Raw genomic sequence first — 16003 nt, 5'->3', positions numbered from 1 at the left:
GAAATTGCAAAGAAGCATTTTGCTGTATTCTGTGGGTTGAGTTCATATCTAATTATGTGGCCTGATTATTCCTCACTCACTGTTCAATCTGAACACACATAGTTATACTTATCATCTCATATTTGGGAGAGTAAAGTAAAAAACAGCAACAATAACAAAAATAGGCCAGGCATGGTGGCTCACGCCTGTAATCCCAGCACTTCGGGAGGCCAAGATTCATCTGAGGTCAGGAGTTTGAAACCAGCTTGGCCAACATGGTGAAACCCTGTCTCTCCTAAAAATACAAAAATTAGCCAAGTGTGGTAGTACACACCTGTAGTCCCAGCTACTTGGGAGGCTGAGGCAGGAGAATTGCTCGGACCCAGAGGCAGAAGTTGCAATGAACTGAGATGGTATCACTGCACTCCAGCTGGGGCGACAGAGTAAGACTGTCTCAGAAAAGAAAAGAAAACAAAAAAGCAAGGCGAAATAAAACAGAACAGAACAAAAATGACCATGAAACAGATCAATTACAGACAGAATAGTTTACACAGGTGGATTGGGCCTTCTAACCAGGAATCTTCACATCATCATCTATACATTTATTTATCCTAGAGTACGTCTGTAGCTCTGTTGCCTAGGATGCCTCAGCCATTTGAAATGATAGGTACTTTCTCTCTGGCTTCTCAATGTTGTCTTCTGCAGACTGCCCTAGGCCCCCCTGCCATGCCCAGACACTTGTTTTCCCTTTTTGTTCCCTAACATTATGGTCAGTGGGGAGGCCTCTTAGATTTGCCTTACAGTGAAGAGGGATGGTGTAATTTCACTGTTGCCACCAGTCATAAATTTGCAAACAGAGAAACTACAGATGTGGAGCAGATGTGCATACTGATCATTTAAAAAGTTCTTTGTAGAGAGCTCTCATAAAAAAAGCGACTGTGATAAGTGTCTGTTTGGTACTCACATTCTATTCTATTATTTAAACAGAATCATTAGCTTATTTGAACTTTACAATCTATTTTATATATTCCACTGAAAACTATTTATTACTACATTATTTCTCTTGAGTTTGGGAGGATGACACCTTTGCCTTCCCTCTAAATTTAGGATGGATTAGTTTACCTTTTCCTTTTTCTGTTCTAGATGGAGTTGTTCCAAAGGATGGGGAAACACCTTCCTTGAAAGGAGCATATCTCACGGCGGCAGCATCAGCGTTAGAGCTAGGTAAAATCTGAGCCCAGCCACTTGCGTGTTTCTTATTTGCAAAATGGGGCTAACAGTATAATCCATAAGGTTGCTGTGAGAAAATGTGGGAATAATTATAGAAAGCAGCTAGTCCCATATCTGATGCATTATAGGTCTGTTCTCTTCCCCTTCCTGTGGAGGAGGCCAGGCCTCTAGAAAAACACTTTTAGGCCCGCAAACTTTTGCTTTTAAGTAAAATGAGTTTTCTATTTGTGGGTATCATGTGAAGAGTCTTAGACTTTCACAACATTTGGAAGGTATTTTTTAGGAAGATCTGATTTAGAATTTGGGTTATGTGTATGATAAGAATCACTTTAGGAGATCCTGGGAAGCCTCAAAGAAATAGGCAGTCATCATACAGGAGCTGAAAGTAGGGTTGAACAAGGGGTCCAAATAAACGTCATTTAGGAGATGCCTGTCATATTCAATAATATGCCATTTGATGCAACAAAATGGAACATTGGTTTCCAATAGGTCTTAAATCGAAAGCCATAAGGGTAGGTGCTTTGCAAAGCAAGTATGATCTGTAAACAAATTGCCTCTCATATGGGCACCTTGTAGATTTCTCTGGACAGAAGTACAGCAGGAACCTACTTTTTAATGAATAATGGTTACTGAGTCGTTCAAACATCCCAGAATAGTCAGTGGGAGCTGAGTGTTCTCCCTTCAAGTTCTTCTCCACCTGTAAGTCATACAGCCACAGCTGTGGTTCTTCTGCAGGGGCCACGGAGCTGTTCCTCTGCACTTGGAAAGAAATCTGGTGTGCTGGGCCCAAGAGTGAGTCTTCTGGGGGTACAAGAGACACAGACACAGAAACTTTCCAAGAAAAACACACTGACTAAACCAGATGACAGAGCAGAAAACATTTTCTGATAAGGCAAAGGGTAATAACTTGGTGAGAATTACACACATAATTAGTTGTTTTCAAGGGCTAGGAAAAGACAGGCATTGTCTGTTTTCGACAGAAGGAGAGTTTCGGATTTATTAACATGAATATGAGGGTTTGGGGTTATTTGTGTTTGTGGTACAGAGCTCAGACAGAAAGTCTTTGTTTGCTGCCTGAAGATTTAGTAAGCCAATTTGTTTCCAGCCTTCTATCTCATCCACAGACAGTATCTTCTTAAATAGGATACTAGATTGCATGCATGAAGTTAAGCAAATGTGGAGTAGGAAAATCACCTTATCGAAATAGCTTTTGAGGTGTCCTTAACTCACAGGAACATTAGGAAATTTTCAGACTTTCTCACCAATGGAGGACATAAATATTGAAGGCAAGATGTAAAGCTATGCAAACCTCTGTGGCTGGAATAAATAGTTTGTACTTATGGAAAGTCCGCCAGAAGACCACTTCGCAATTCAGATCTGTATCAACTAATGGAAGAAAAAAATAGGTTGGATTAGCCAAACAGTGGATGTTACTGAGACATACTGATGTATAATCAACATTTAAAAACAGAAGGTGGTTCTGAAATTAACTTGGCTTTAGATAAAATACCAAACAGAAAAGAATGGGAGTCCTCTGTTCTAAAACTGTCTTATTCACCCAGTGTAGACTGGCTAAGACAATTTCATAAAAAAAGGTTTTGAAAGAATATCAGAGGAAATTGCAAGAGCAGAAGAAAGTAATAAACGCATTGCACAAGAATTTCAGAAGAACCAGGGTCAAAAACACAGTCAGAATCTGGCAGCTTTAAGGAGGAGGTGGGGAGTAGATAAGGGCAAAGAGGCTGGAAGGGAGATAAGCCCTTAAGTCCAAGGTGCTTTTCAGACTTTCGCTGAGTCGACAAACCTTGCTTCTTTTTACTTTTACTCTTTTGGTGGGCTCTGAATGGTTCTTTTAATCTATATTCAGGCAGAGTAACAGGCATGAGGAATTTTTGATGTAAAATTTGCCAGAAACACTCACTAGGCAAAAACTTTTCTTCCAGCAGACTAGGTAGGACCTCTAGCTAGAGAAGTTGTGTTAAGGCATCTTAGTAGACCATCAGTGGCATCTGGAAGAAGGAGCTCCCAAAAACCTCTATCACTCATTGGCAGGTTTACACAATTCACTGAACAGATTAAATAGTTTAACACTTTAGTCTGTTAACTAGGTTTTGAGAACACAGGGCAGTTACGGGTTGGCAGAGCAAAGAGAGAAAATCAAATTCTGGAGTGTGGAACGTTTACCCAAAATAAATAGGAGTAGCAGAAACTAGGAGCCTGAAGGGAGAGCATTTGTGTGAAAATGTTTTTGAATTCTGATGCCTACAGCTGGATTTTAAACGTAACTCAAGTCTGAGAGAATGCAGGTAGAAAAAAAAAAAAAACCTGCGATCAATCGCTTGCCTCTTCTTTAAACCCTGTTTATGAAAATAAAATTTGTTAGTATTTTAAACTTAAAACCCTTCAAGAAGATGGTATCCTTAGTTCTTACATGTCACTAATACACTTAAATAGGTTGCGAATATGATAGAAAGTGAGATGAAAGAAAGAGTGTTTTAAGGCTGTGTGTCTGTGAAAATCCAAGGCCAGATACTGCTCACCTTATTATGGAACAGGCATGTTAAGGAGCTGAATCTCAAGGACAGGGTCAAAAGGAATGGGCCAGGGTGACTCTTTTTGGAATAATAGTGACCGTGTGTTACTCACTCATAGACTCAACCTGCTGATTAACACGTTATCTCTTTAATCGGAGAATGAAGTACTGCACTCCTGTTTATAGGTGAGGAAGCTAAGGCTTGCAGATACTTAGTAACTTGCTATGTAGCCAGTTGTGGCAAAAAAAAAAAAAATAGAATTTGTATTTAGTTCTGTCTCATCCAAAATAGGTGTTTTCCAGGTATGCACCCCTCCTGTATTGCATTTTGATCAGTTTCGAATTCTTGCATATTATTGATTGTCTACTTCACCAACATCAAGTATAAAACAAAAAAATGTATCACGGCCTTTTAGCTTATCTACTATTTTGTATTGCCTATATCACCAGTTCCTTAGATTTACAAAAGTTATGAAGTTAAATGTAAATCATAGCTGCAATTGTATTAGTATATTGGTATGGTGCCCTTTCATTGAGTTTGCAGGAGGTGAGCTGTCTTTAGGAATATCCAGTTGTAAGAAGTTCTTTTTCTTTTTTTGTTACTCTCAAAAATTATTTGGTCATACCTTATAGTAAAATACTAAGTACTCTAGTTCTGCTAATTCCTAGATTGAATATTAAAGAATTCTATGACAAAGCAAACTTCAAAAAATGAGAATTTCGATTTTTAAATTTTGTTAAAAATTTTAAAATATTGTTAAAGTCAAAGAATAAAATCCGCAGAGGCTGCTCATTGGATGTAATTCAGCCAAATGTGTTTTTGGTGCAGATTTTCCTCCTTTTCAATGAAAATGTCTTTCTATTTTCTTGACTTGATCACTTTGGTGTCAGGGTGCTTTAAACTCAGTGGTCATGTGTCAGCCTTTTCGTAAGTCAGTTTCTTGCATCCATCTGGGGAATGGCAAAATATTTTGGCTTAGGCAATTTCATGCTTTACTCAAAAGATGATGGAGACTTTTTACTTTTTTTAAAAAGTAACTTCCCATGATAGGGCTTGAGAAAACATTTTGATACGGCATGTGAAATGAGAACAAGAGGAGGTGAGAGGCCTTTAATCTTTATGCTCTCCTATGCATGACCAGCTCCAGGATAAAGAAGGTGAGAGGCTTGTGTTTCGCACTCACATCTGTCTTTCCATCCGTTCCCCCCACCCAGCTGTGTGGTCTTCTTGTTGCTCAGAGCCCTGCCTTTTGGCTTGGCTGCCACAACTGTATTTCTTTTGGCTAAACGTTCCACACCCCAGCATTTGATTTTCTCTGTTGGCTCTGCTAACACGTAATTACCATCTTTTCTCAAAATCTAGTTAACAGACTAATCTGTTAAACTATTCAATCTGTTCAATGAATTGTGTAAACCTGCTAAGGAGTGATAGAGGCTTTTGGAGACTCCTTCTTCCAGATGCCACTGGTGGCTACTAAGATGCTTTAATACAGGCGTCCCCAAACTTTTTATACAGGGGGCCAGTTCACTGTCCCTCAGGCTGTTGGAGGGCTGCCACATACTGTGCTCCTCTCACTGACTACCAATGAAAGAGGTGCCCCTTCCTGAAGTGCGGTGGGGGGCCGGATAAATGGCCTCAGGGGGCCGCATGCGGCATTTGGTAGAAATCACACTTCAAGTACTCATACAACCATCTGTTTTTCACTTTCACTAATATAGCATTCAGTACATTACATGCGATATTCAACATCTTATTATGAAATAGGTTTCATGTTAGATGATTTTTCCCAACTCCAGACTAATAACATAATTATTCTGAGTATGTTCAACCTAGGCTAGGCTAAGCTATGATGGTTTGGTAGGTTAGGTGTGTTAAATGCATTTTCAACTTATGATTTTTTCAACTGCTGGTGGATTTATCAGGATGTAACCCCATCATAAGTTGAGAAGCATCTGCATTTTTAAAATTTCAAACCCATAGAATTAGTTGGGTGTGGTGGTGGGCATCTGTAATCCCAGCTCCTTGGGAGGCTGAGGCAGGAGAATTGCTTAAACCCAGGAGGTGGAGGTTGCAGTGAGCCAATATTGTGCCACTGCACTCCAACCTGAGTGACAGAGCAAGACTCAATCTAAAAAAAAAAAGATAGAAAAGTCAAAAGACTAGTACAATATAAAAGTGATAATGATACATGCACACATATGTTTATTGCAGCACTATTCACAATAGCAAAGACTTGGAACCAACCCAAATGCCCATCAATGATAGACTGGATAAAGAAAATATGGCACATGTACACCATGGAATACTATGCAGCCATAAAAAAGAATGAGTTCCTGTCCTTTGCCTTCTCAGCAAACTAACACATGAACAAAAAACCAAACACTACGTGTTCTCATTCGTAAGTTAGAGTTGAACAATGAGAACATATGGGCACAGGGAGGGGAACATCACACACTGGGGCCTGGTCAGGGGGTGGGGGGCAAGGGGAGGGATAGCATTAGGAGAAATGCCTAATGTAAATGACAGGTTGATGGGTATAGCAAACTGTGGGGAACATTCCCGTGTGAGACCCCCAAAAGGCGTGAGTCTCATTATACGGTGAGTTTGATCTCAAACACAGTTTCCTACTGGAGGCAGTCGAGCTATCTGTTAAAAGGAACTTAAAGATGGATGATCAGTTTCTAATATCAACCACAATATCGTTTGGGCCTAAAACTATGAGGTGCTGCTAGACCGAGTGACCCCCTGCCAGCAACTGGTTCCTGCTTTTAACTTTTTATGACTCTTTCTTTAAGAATAAGCTTTAACCTTTTCTTTACTTACCTGACTGCATTGTACCCTAGATAATGGTTTAACTGTTGGGATATTTGCAAAGCAAATGCCACCATAAGGGATGGCTTTGATTTCTGACTCAGAGACTCCTGAATGGGGAAGTTGAGATAAGTTGAGTCAGGAGTAGACAAAGGAGAATCCGGTTAAAAGATATTCTGATGAGCAAAAGCAGAAAACCTTTTCACATCTCAGTTCTAAAACAAGATCAAACCAGAGATACCTGCAGCCAGGAGGGATAATGTCTGGATGTAAACAAGCTTTGTGATCACAGGAAATTCTGTTACTTTTTACAACCACTGATTGTGTATCTGACTTCTCTATTGCATAGGCCATGTAAGGTATACATTTGCATTTCCTCTTGCAACCATTGTGTATCTGACCTCTCTATTGTATAAGCCATGTAAGGTATACATTTGCATTTCCTCCTGCTATGAGGTAAAGCAGAGCTAAGAAAGTGTATTTATTCCTGGCCTTTGAAAAATAAAATTTGCTGTTTAGGCACGGCCTATCAGCCCTCCAGATCCCCACTCAAGTGCACTCTCTCTTCCAGGTATTGGGACCCTCTTGCAGGTTGAGAGACCCCGGCAGACGTGCCTACCCGTCCCGGACGGTCCCCGACAGCAAACCACCATGGCAAAAGTCCTCCTACCTTTTTTTCTGTTAATTAAAACATTGATATTTTTGAAGAAACAAGGTCAGTGTTCTTAGAATATCATATAATCCACACTTGTCTGGTTGTTTCCTTATGATCAGATTCAGTTAAACATTTTTTTCAAATCAAGAATACTACAAAGATGATGGGTACTTCCCAATATTTCCTATTAAAAAAGAATCTCAACTTGTCTGGCTAACCACAGGATCTCTATGTTATGAAGATACCTTTTTCCTCTTTGATGTTCAAACTGCACCAAATTTACCCAAAGAAAACTTCCAAGCCCCTGGCTGGCATTTGAAACATATTCTTTAGTGTTTGAGCATTTCCCTCCTTTTTATTTTCTCAATAATTACTTTGTTCTTTTCGTACCTTTACCTGGAATCATTCATTTCTCAAAAAGCTTTGGCGCCTTTTAATCAGGAATGATATTTAGAAACTAAGATTTGGGCACTAGTGTATTCACTGATAAAGGATTTTCATTGTTTTGGTATATTTTGTTTTCCTTCTTATTTATTATGGTCACAAAACACAACATAGAATTTACTACCTTAACCATTTTTTAGTGTACAGTTAGGACTGTTATTGCTTTTAGGCCTTTTGAAAGGGCCTATAATACCTATGAATAGAAATAGAAACATAAGTTCATGAGTATTACTATTTTTATCACATGAAATTACAAATTTATATATCACAGGGCTTTCTTTCCATCTCTTCTCATTCCATGTTTGTAACTTCCTTTTTCTACAACTTAAATGTATTCATTAATTGCTTTATTATACACAAAATAATTCGTTAAACAACACCAATATCATTATCAATAAAAACCTACTCAGGGCAAGGTTTCTTTGCATTTCTTTCATTTTTAGATTCCATACTCAGAGTATATTGTCAGAGTACTGCATTCAAAAGTGATTTGAATTACCTTTTCTGACTTACGGATTTCAGCTATTCATTCTCTTCTTTTTTAAATTTTATTTTCTGAACTGAAAAGTATTTATCTGGTCGTTCCCACAGAACCCGTATTCTTGACCTACACTTTTGTTGTTCACTCATTCATTCATTCATTCATTCACCATGAGAACCTGGTTCAGTTTTAGGCACTGAAATTTAACAGTGAGCCGGAAAGTGATGTCTCTCACTCTCATTCCTTAGGGAAATGAACAATAAAGATAGTAATTTTAGTGATTCATAAATTCTGTGGAGAAAACTTGGATAAGATAAATACAGACTAAAAACTGGGCAGAAAGAACTACTTTGGAGTGGGAAATCAGAGATGGCCTTTTAGAGGTGGGGCTTGCACTGAGACCTCAGTACAGAGAAGAGAGTCAGTTGGCTGGCAGAGTGAGCCATGCCCCAGGCACCGGCTGTAAATGAGAGGCAGAGTATTGGGAGGTGAGAGCAGGGAGACCATCCTGACATCCAAAGAGAGACCCTTCGGCGGTGGTAAGGAGTTCAGATTTTATTCTAGTTTATAGGAGATCAGAGGAGTTTTACTAGCAGAGAAGCGTGAGATCTGGCTTGTATTTTTCAGAGATCACTCTAGATGCTGAGTGGAAACTGGATCCCAGGCAGACACAGGTGAAAGTGATAGGTCCAAGTTCAAAAAAAAAAAAAAAAAACAAAGAAAAAAAAGAGACAATTAAATGCAACATGTGATTCTATTGTCCCCAAAACACGCTGGTGAGAGGATCTGGCTGAGAGCGAAGCAGTAACAGAAGGGTTGAGAGAGAAGCAAGTCAATTCAGGATATGGTTGTCAAAAGGCATTCTCAAAAAATTATTTTTGAAATTTGATCCGAGTGTTCTAGTTAAAATGAAATAAAATTTTCTTTTGTATGAGGATTCATGAGAGAGAAATTAAAAAACAAAATTCTGACTGAATCAATCTTGAATTTACAGAAAAATTGTAAGTACACTACAAATAACTCTTTTTTTTTTTTTTTTACACCATTTTGGAATAAGTTGGTGACAGGATTTTCTGTCTCATCCTAAACCTTATAGTGTACTTCTTTTTTAAAAAATATTTTCTTAAGACGGAGTCTTGCTGTGTCACTCAGACTGGAGTGCAGTGGTGTGATCTCGGCTCACTGCAAGCTCCGGTTCAAGTGATTCTCCTGTCTTAACCTACCAAGTAGCGAGGATTACAGGTGTGCACCACCACGCCCAGCTAATTTTTGTATTTTTAGTAGAGGTGGGGTTTCACCATGTTGGCTAGGCTGGTCTTGAACTCCTGACCTCAAGTGACCTCCCCAACTTGGCCTCCCAAAGTGCTGGGATTACAGGCGTGAGCCACCTCACCCAGCTTTTATAGTGTATTTCTTACCAATGAAAGCATTCACTTACATAACTGCAGAATAAAACCATCAAAATTAGGAAACTAATATTGCTTGATTACTGCTTTAAGTCTCAAATCCCATTGATGTTTTGCCAGTTGTCCCAATAATTTTCTGTATAGAAAATTCAAGTCAGAATCACATGTTGCATTTAATTGTCATGTCTCCATAGACCATGTCAAATCAGAACAGTTCCTTGGGCTTTCCTTGACCACACCATCTAGACACGTTTGATGATGACAGATCATGATTAGATTTTCATTTTGCATAATCTTTGACAGTAGTATCATGGAAGAGATGCTGTGTTCTTATTGCATTCCATCAGGCAGTGCATGATATTTATTTGTTTCCTAGCTGATGCTGTTCACTTTAATCCCTTATTTAAGGTAGGGTCTGCCAGGCTTATTTATTGTAAATTACTGCTTTTTCGTTGGCAACTCATATGTATTTTGTTGGGAGGTACTTTGAAACTTTATAAGCCTCCTGTTCCGTATCAAACTCTCCATTTATTAATTTCTGCATTTATATGAGTATGAATTCATGGTTTCCCATTTTATTCAGTATCTTATAACTCACTACCATCGTTATTTATATTGATATAAATTATTCCAGATTTGGTCAGTAAAAGCCCCTTCAAGCTGGTTTCTGTGTTCTTTTGACATGTTCCCATCCTTACTTTCTGCTACAAAAAGGTATTTGAAGTATATCTTGTATTTTCACTGCCCCAGCCCTAAGATCAGCCATTTCTCCAGGAAGCTTTAGTTCATTTGGGTGGAGAAAGGGAGTTAGAAGTCAAGATCTAAAAGCTGGTTCGTTCATTATTTTATTATTACTATTATTTTTTGAGATGGCATCTCGCTCTGTCACCATTGGCAAGACCTCGGCTCACTGCAACCTCCACCTTTTGGGTTCAAGTGAGTCTCCTGCCTCAGCCTCCTGAGTAGCTGGGATTACCAGAGCATGCCACCCATGCCCAGCTAATTTTTGTATTTTTAGTAGAGATGGGGTTTCACTGTGTTGGCCAGGATGGTCTCGATCTCTTCTTTGTGCTCTGCTGCCTTGGCCTCCCAAAGAGCTGGGTTTACAGGTGTGAGCCACCACACCTGGCCTGTTCATTATTATATTTAGATCGTTTCAAAGTATCTCCAAACAAAATGCATATTAGTTGCAAAGGGGAAAGCAGCAATTTACAATAAATAAGCCCAGCAGACACCACGTTCACAATGTCATTGTTATCCACTCAATGAATGAAGCTAGAAAATATGTGTACATGTGCACATATACACATTTACATTCATCTGCCCACCTGTCAATCTAGAAAACCACTTGTTCACACTGATACCTCCAATTCTATTCCAACATGACAGGATTCAGTCTAGCTTTTCTCCCTTTTTGTATTTTCAACCACCTTCTCCAAAAGTGAGAAATCTGGCTTCATCGACCTTTAATGTATTGATTTTCTCAATTGCCTTGTTTGTGACCAATCTGCTGCCCCCTACCCCATGCAGATAACCTCCTGAACCCACTTGGATTTGGTTCAGGCATCCCCTAACCCACCTTCCCTCTCATAATCAGCCTATGCAGGTGCCCTTTTTCTCAGATTGCAATGCCCTGTAACAGGTTATCCTGTGTGGACACCAGCTCAGACTCAATGCAGACCAAACCTCTGCTGCAGGACCCTCACCACGACCCCAGCTGCGGCCCCCGTGTCTACCTTGTCCTGGCTCCAACACTGTGTGCCAGTCATTTTTAGTCTCCAAATAGTATAATTTGGGGTAGAAAATTGTCTTAGTACAACCTAGAAAAAGAGCCTGGAATGAGGATCTTTATGCAGGAGAAATCTATAGAAGACCCAGAACCTCCTGCCCACATGTCTTAAGCCTCTACCACGCCGTTGTGGTCATGGTCCTGGTGACTAGCCAAACACAATTAAGGTCTGAGAGTAACAAAAGATGGCCCACATCCATCAAAATGCCGCACGAATTCCTGCTTGCTCCCATCACGTACCAGCAGTCCTATCTCCTTATAATGGTCAGGGTCAAGTTCTCCTGCCAGTGTGGAAACTCCTTTCTTTGCCTACTGATCTAATGCAAGAAGTGATCAGGTGGCAGCCAAAGCTTTAGGTTGGTGTGACTTTTACAGGAGGCGATGGTGAATAGGGCATTTCTAGTTCTAGCCCTTGGCTACTAGATCCATATAGTCCAGTTATTGGGGACATAAAACCAATAGAAGAGCCATTGGTAAAAATTCAGTGCTGCATCCTAAAGAATTGCTCCTTATCTTCAAAGCTGTGTCTTTAAGAGGTCATTCTACTTATTTGTCATGCCAATAGCTTCTTGATTGTGTAGTATTGGTATGACCAGTAGATTCTACAGTCATGTGCCCATAGTTACTTCTTTTTTGCCTTTAAGTAGGTCTCTTAATCCAAATTAATGTTATGCAGTGGGGAATCAGACAGTGGGGCTGGCTGAGGTACTATAAGAGCAATAAGGGTGAACTCATCTCTAGAAGACACATCACTTCTGGTCAAGAGAAGTGATTGCTCCTTCCAGGACGTGGGGGTCCATCTTAGAATGCATTGCTGCTGGTCTTGCCTTGGGGAGTTAACAAACTCTTAGGCACTTCCAAGCAAAGTGGCTTCGATTGCCCAAGGGCTGACGATAATGTTCCAGAAAAAGTTGTGGTGTGAACTGTTACCAGGAACACCTACAGCCTCCAGTAAAAGGGATTTCCAAGCATTTGGCCTGTTTAGTTCTTCATACCATCGCAGGAGGAATAGGGACAATATTCTCCGACGACCAGAGAGGCCAGCCTGGTAAAGCAATTGAGTGAAGCATGCCAAGTTGGCCAGCTTGAGAGCTAACGCCCAGTCTAAGGAAAGTACCAATTTGTTATTGCCAGCATTGTCGGCTCTTACAATTTCTCATGAGAATCTGACAATCTAGATTTATTTTCATGTAAACTGTCTTAATTTTTAAAATACTGACTATTATATTATCAGTTTTGTAAAGCAGAAACCAGATGAAATTCCCAAATAAGGATAGATGGAAGAGGGAGGATGGCAGAGAGTGGAGCTGCAGGAGCAAATGGAAGATATCCAGCACAATGACCGGTTCAGAGTTTTCAAAAACACTCTGGGCCAGTGGCATGCAGGCATTGTATTAGTCTGCTTGGGCTGCCATAACAAAATATCATACACTCAGGGGCTTAAACAGCAGAGGTTTATTTTCTCCCAGTTCCAGGGGCTGAAAGTCCAAGGTCAGGGGTCTAGCATGGTCAGTTTCTGGTGAGAGCTTCTTTCCTGGCTTACAGACAGCTGCCCTATGGCTGTATACTCACATGGCTTTGGCTCAGCGCATGCACGTGGAGAGGAGAGAGAACTCTCTGGCATCTTTTCTTATAAGGATACTAGTCTTATCAGATCACGGCCCTATCATTATGACCTCATTTCATCTCAATTACTTCCTTAGAAGCCCCCTCTCCAAATACAGTCAGAGGAAGGTAAGGGCTTCAACATATGAATTCTGGGAGGACATAAACAGCCAGTCCCCTGCAGGCATCAAATAAAAATCCTTAGGTAAAACAAAGGAGGCATGTCCCACAGCTAGCATTAAAACACCAGAGTTTGACCTCTGATACAAACAGCAGCTAACTGACTGTGTATAAGGTTGGCCCCGTATAAATGTGCTGTATTTATGTGTCCCAAACTGTGAGTCAGTTACACAGTATTTGGATCACAATATTCGATTTACTGTTTAATTGATTACCCTGAGTTTTTACCAGTAAAAAGGAATAATGAGAAATCTGGGAAAATTATAGAACTGGAAAATATGTTGCTGAGTTTTTCACTTGAGATGAATTGTCTGTTTCAACAAGTATTGACCTAGTAATTGTTCTTTTTGATTTCATATGGAGCTATGTAGTTTAAAGGATTATGCAGAGGAACAGAAAACTAAAAACAATGTAGAATTGAGAGTGAAAATTAGGCACACTGTCACTCTTAGTGTCAGAGTAAATTTACATGTCCCTTACTGATCATGAATTTTAATAGAACCTTCCATCAGAAACCAAAAGAGGGCTCAAGGAGCTTAAGACCATATTCCTCTGGCAACCAAAGTAATTGCTCTATATCTGTATAGAGCAATTGTAGAAAGTAAAAAGTTCCTCTTCAAAGTTTCATAGAAAGTAAAAAGATTGGTAGAAAGTAAAAAGTTCCTCTGTATTGTATTGTAGAAAGTATAAAGTCCCTCTTCAAAGTTTCCCTTCTTGTTAAGTAATAATAATAATAAATGTTAGAAATAATAGTTTGTTTTAAAGATTAACTTTCTTCAAAGCCCTCTTGCTTTTTGCTTACAACTCTTTGTTAAGCCCTATTTTAGGTAGCTGTTAGGCATGCTCACAGGCACGTAGTTCTTGTACTTTAACCAAGATATCTGTGCTGGATGTGCCCACAGGCATGTCCCAGCTCTCAGCCTATGCCCCTTCCTTATTTAGACTTCCTCCTTTTTTTTTGTTCTCCATTGCCTTTACCTATTTAGTGAAGTTTTAAGTTGTTAGCCAATCAAGTTCAGTTTACATTGTGAGGTCTAGTTCCAACCAACGGAGATCAGACACAGCAGGGAGGACCCAATACATAAAGAATAAATATGCCTGCCTTTCCTTTGTTCATTAGCTAACAAAAGCACCCTTTCTGCTAAAAGTAAAATTGGCTTGCTAAAAAAACTTTTTGTCTGAATGCTAATTTTTCCTTGCAGGGCCTAAGAACAAGAATTCTGTCTCCAACATGTATTAACACCAAAGTATGGTTACAAACAACTTCAGTACCACCTGAGAACTTGTTAGAGATGCAAGATTTTGAGCCCCACCCCAGATCCACTGAATCAGAAACTCTGGGAATGTGGTCCAACAACCCGTTTTACCAAGTCCTCTGGGTGATTCTGGTGCACATTATGGTTTGAGAACCATTGCTGTTTATTAACAACATGATAGAAAGAGATGAACCCAGGAGAAGGCGAAGCAGCTGACCTTTTACCGAGCTTCTCCAATGTCCCAGGCACCCTAGTAGGAGACTCATCAGCATCAGGATATGAACCCAAACCTATCTAACTCCAAAGACCATGCGTTCATTCCATTTAGTCAAATTCCCTTCAAATACGTATGAAGTATCTCGACTGGACCAAGTGCTGCATATATGTTATTCTAGTTAATCTTACACAGGTATTAAGAAGTAGGTTATATTATTTCTATTTCATGGATGAAGAAGTTCAGACTTACAGAAGCTAAGTCCCTTTCTCATGTGACATAGACAGTAAGTGGCATTGCTGTGTTGATACAAAGTCCATGTTCTCACCTTGCCTCCCTACCCCAAACTGTTCCCTTAAATTTTAAAATCTTCTACTTTTGGTTGCGTTTCTCTACCTATTGCTAATCTGTTTTCCACGTTAGAGGATCTCATCTTTCTCAACTGGCATCCTTCACCTGAACCACAGAACACAGGAAATGATTTGAATGATGATTCTCCCAATTCTCCCGTGGGTGGCACTTAGCTAGTGCCAGGATAACTGTGTGGCAGTGGGAACTAATTCACTACACACAGTGGAAGCCTTGGGCATCAGGGCTCACCACTCTCACAGAATCCCTATCAGCAAAGCCTATAAGACATCCAAGAAACTCTTATTCACCCACCTGGCAATTCACTTTGCTGTCTTCTTTCCAAGTTTCTCTTTGAATATCTTCCTTTAGTCAGAAAATTTGGCAAGAGAATGCATGGTGTAACTGAGAAGACACTGAGCCAGGACTCAGGAGATTTAAACCAAACACCTCTGCTAGGCAGATGTGCCTCACTTGATAATTCATTTTCATTTCCTGTTTTTTTTTTTCTCTCTTCACAAGGAAAATGTGGTCTGGATTAATCGATGTCGAGGACCACTCTGTCCAGCTCCAGCATGCTACTGTTCATGAAAAGAAATTAAGCACGGCTGTCAAATCCCCCTTCTTCATCCCAAAAAGGAATTGAAAAGGGAAATATATGTAACTCATTATTATGTGTACGTATGTCTTATTTGAGACCCTTTGAATATTACTCTCTGTGGTTTTCTTGGTAGTCAAAATTATTTCTTCAGATATATTTTTGGAAGGATCTTAGTTCACAAAGTATTTTCATTTAGGACTCAAGCTAGGATAAAGAGCAAGGCTTGTGGTTATCCTAACCATTCTTAAGAAGTCTTGATGATGTCCTGAATCTAACCTACTGTGGCACGTAATGTTATTCAGTTCACTTCAATTCAACCAATGTTACTGTGCAGTATTTTATCATGTGCACATCCAGTAAACATTATATTAACTCAAAAGTTAGTTAGAAATTCTATTCCAGTGGAGAAGGCTAATACTATGAATGACTAGGCCTGTTAATTCATGCTTGTAGAGGTTATGGTAGAATAT

General features: G+C 39.7%; 1 long non-coding RNA gene across 1 annotated transcript in view; it reads left to right on the top strand.

The window, feature by feature from the left end:
• The window catches only part of LOC141584449 (uncharacterized), a 54517-nt gene extending 38931 nt beyond the window's left edge, over positions 1-15586 (top strand). The window contains exons 2-4 of the long non-coding RNA XR_012517502.1: positions 1123-1203; positions 7126-7269; positions 15455-15586. This is a non-coding gene — a long non-coding RNA (uncharacterized LOC141584449). The remainder of the gene's footprint in view (positions 1-1122; positions 1204-7125; positions 7270-15454) is intronic.
• The last annotated feature ends 417 nt before the right edge of the window (positions 15587-16003 follow it).

The sequence above is a fragment of the Saimiri boliviensis genome, chromosome 5 (genome assembly GCF_048565385.1).
Source record: "Saimiri boliviensis isolate mSaiBol1 chromosome 5, mSaiBol1.pri, whole genome shotgun sequence".
Taxonomy (NCBI): domain Eukaryota; kingdom Metazoa; phylum Chordata; class Mammalia; order Primates; family Cebidae; genus Saimiri; species Saimiri boliviensis.
The sequence above is the reverse complement of the archived record's forward strand: the minus strand, read 5'-3'. Positions and strand labels throughout refer to the sequence as shown.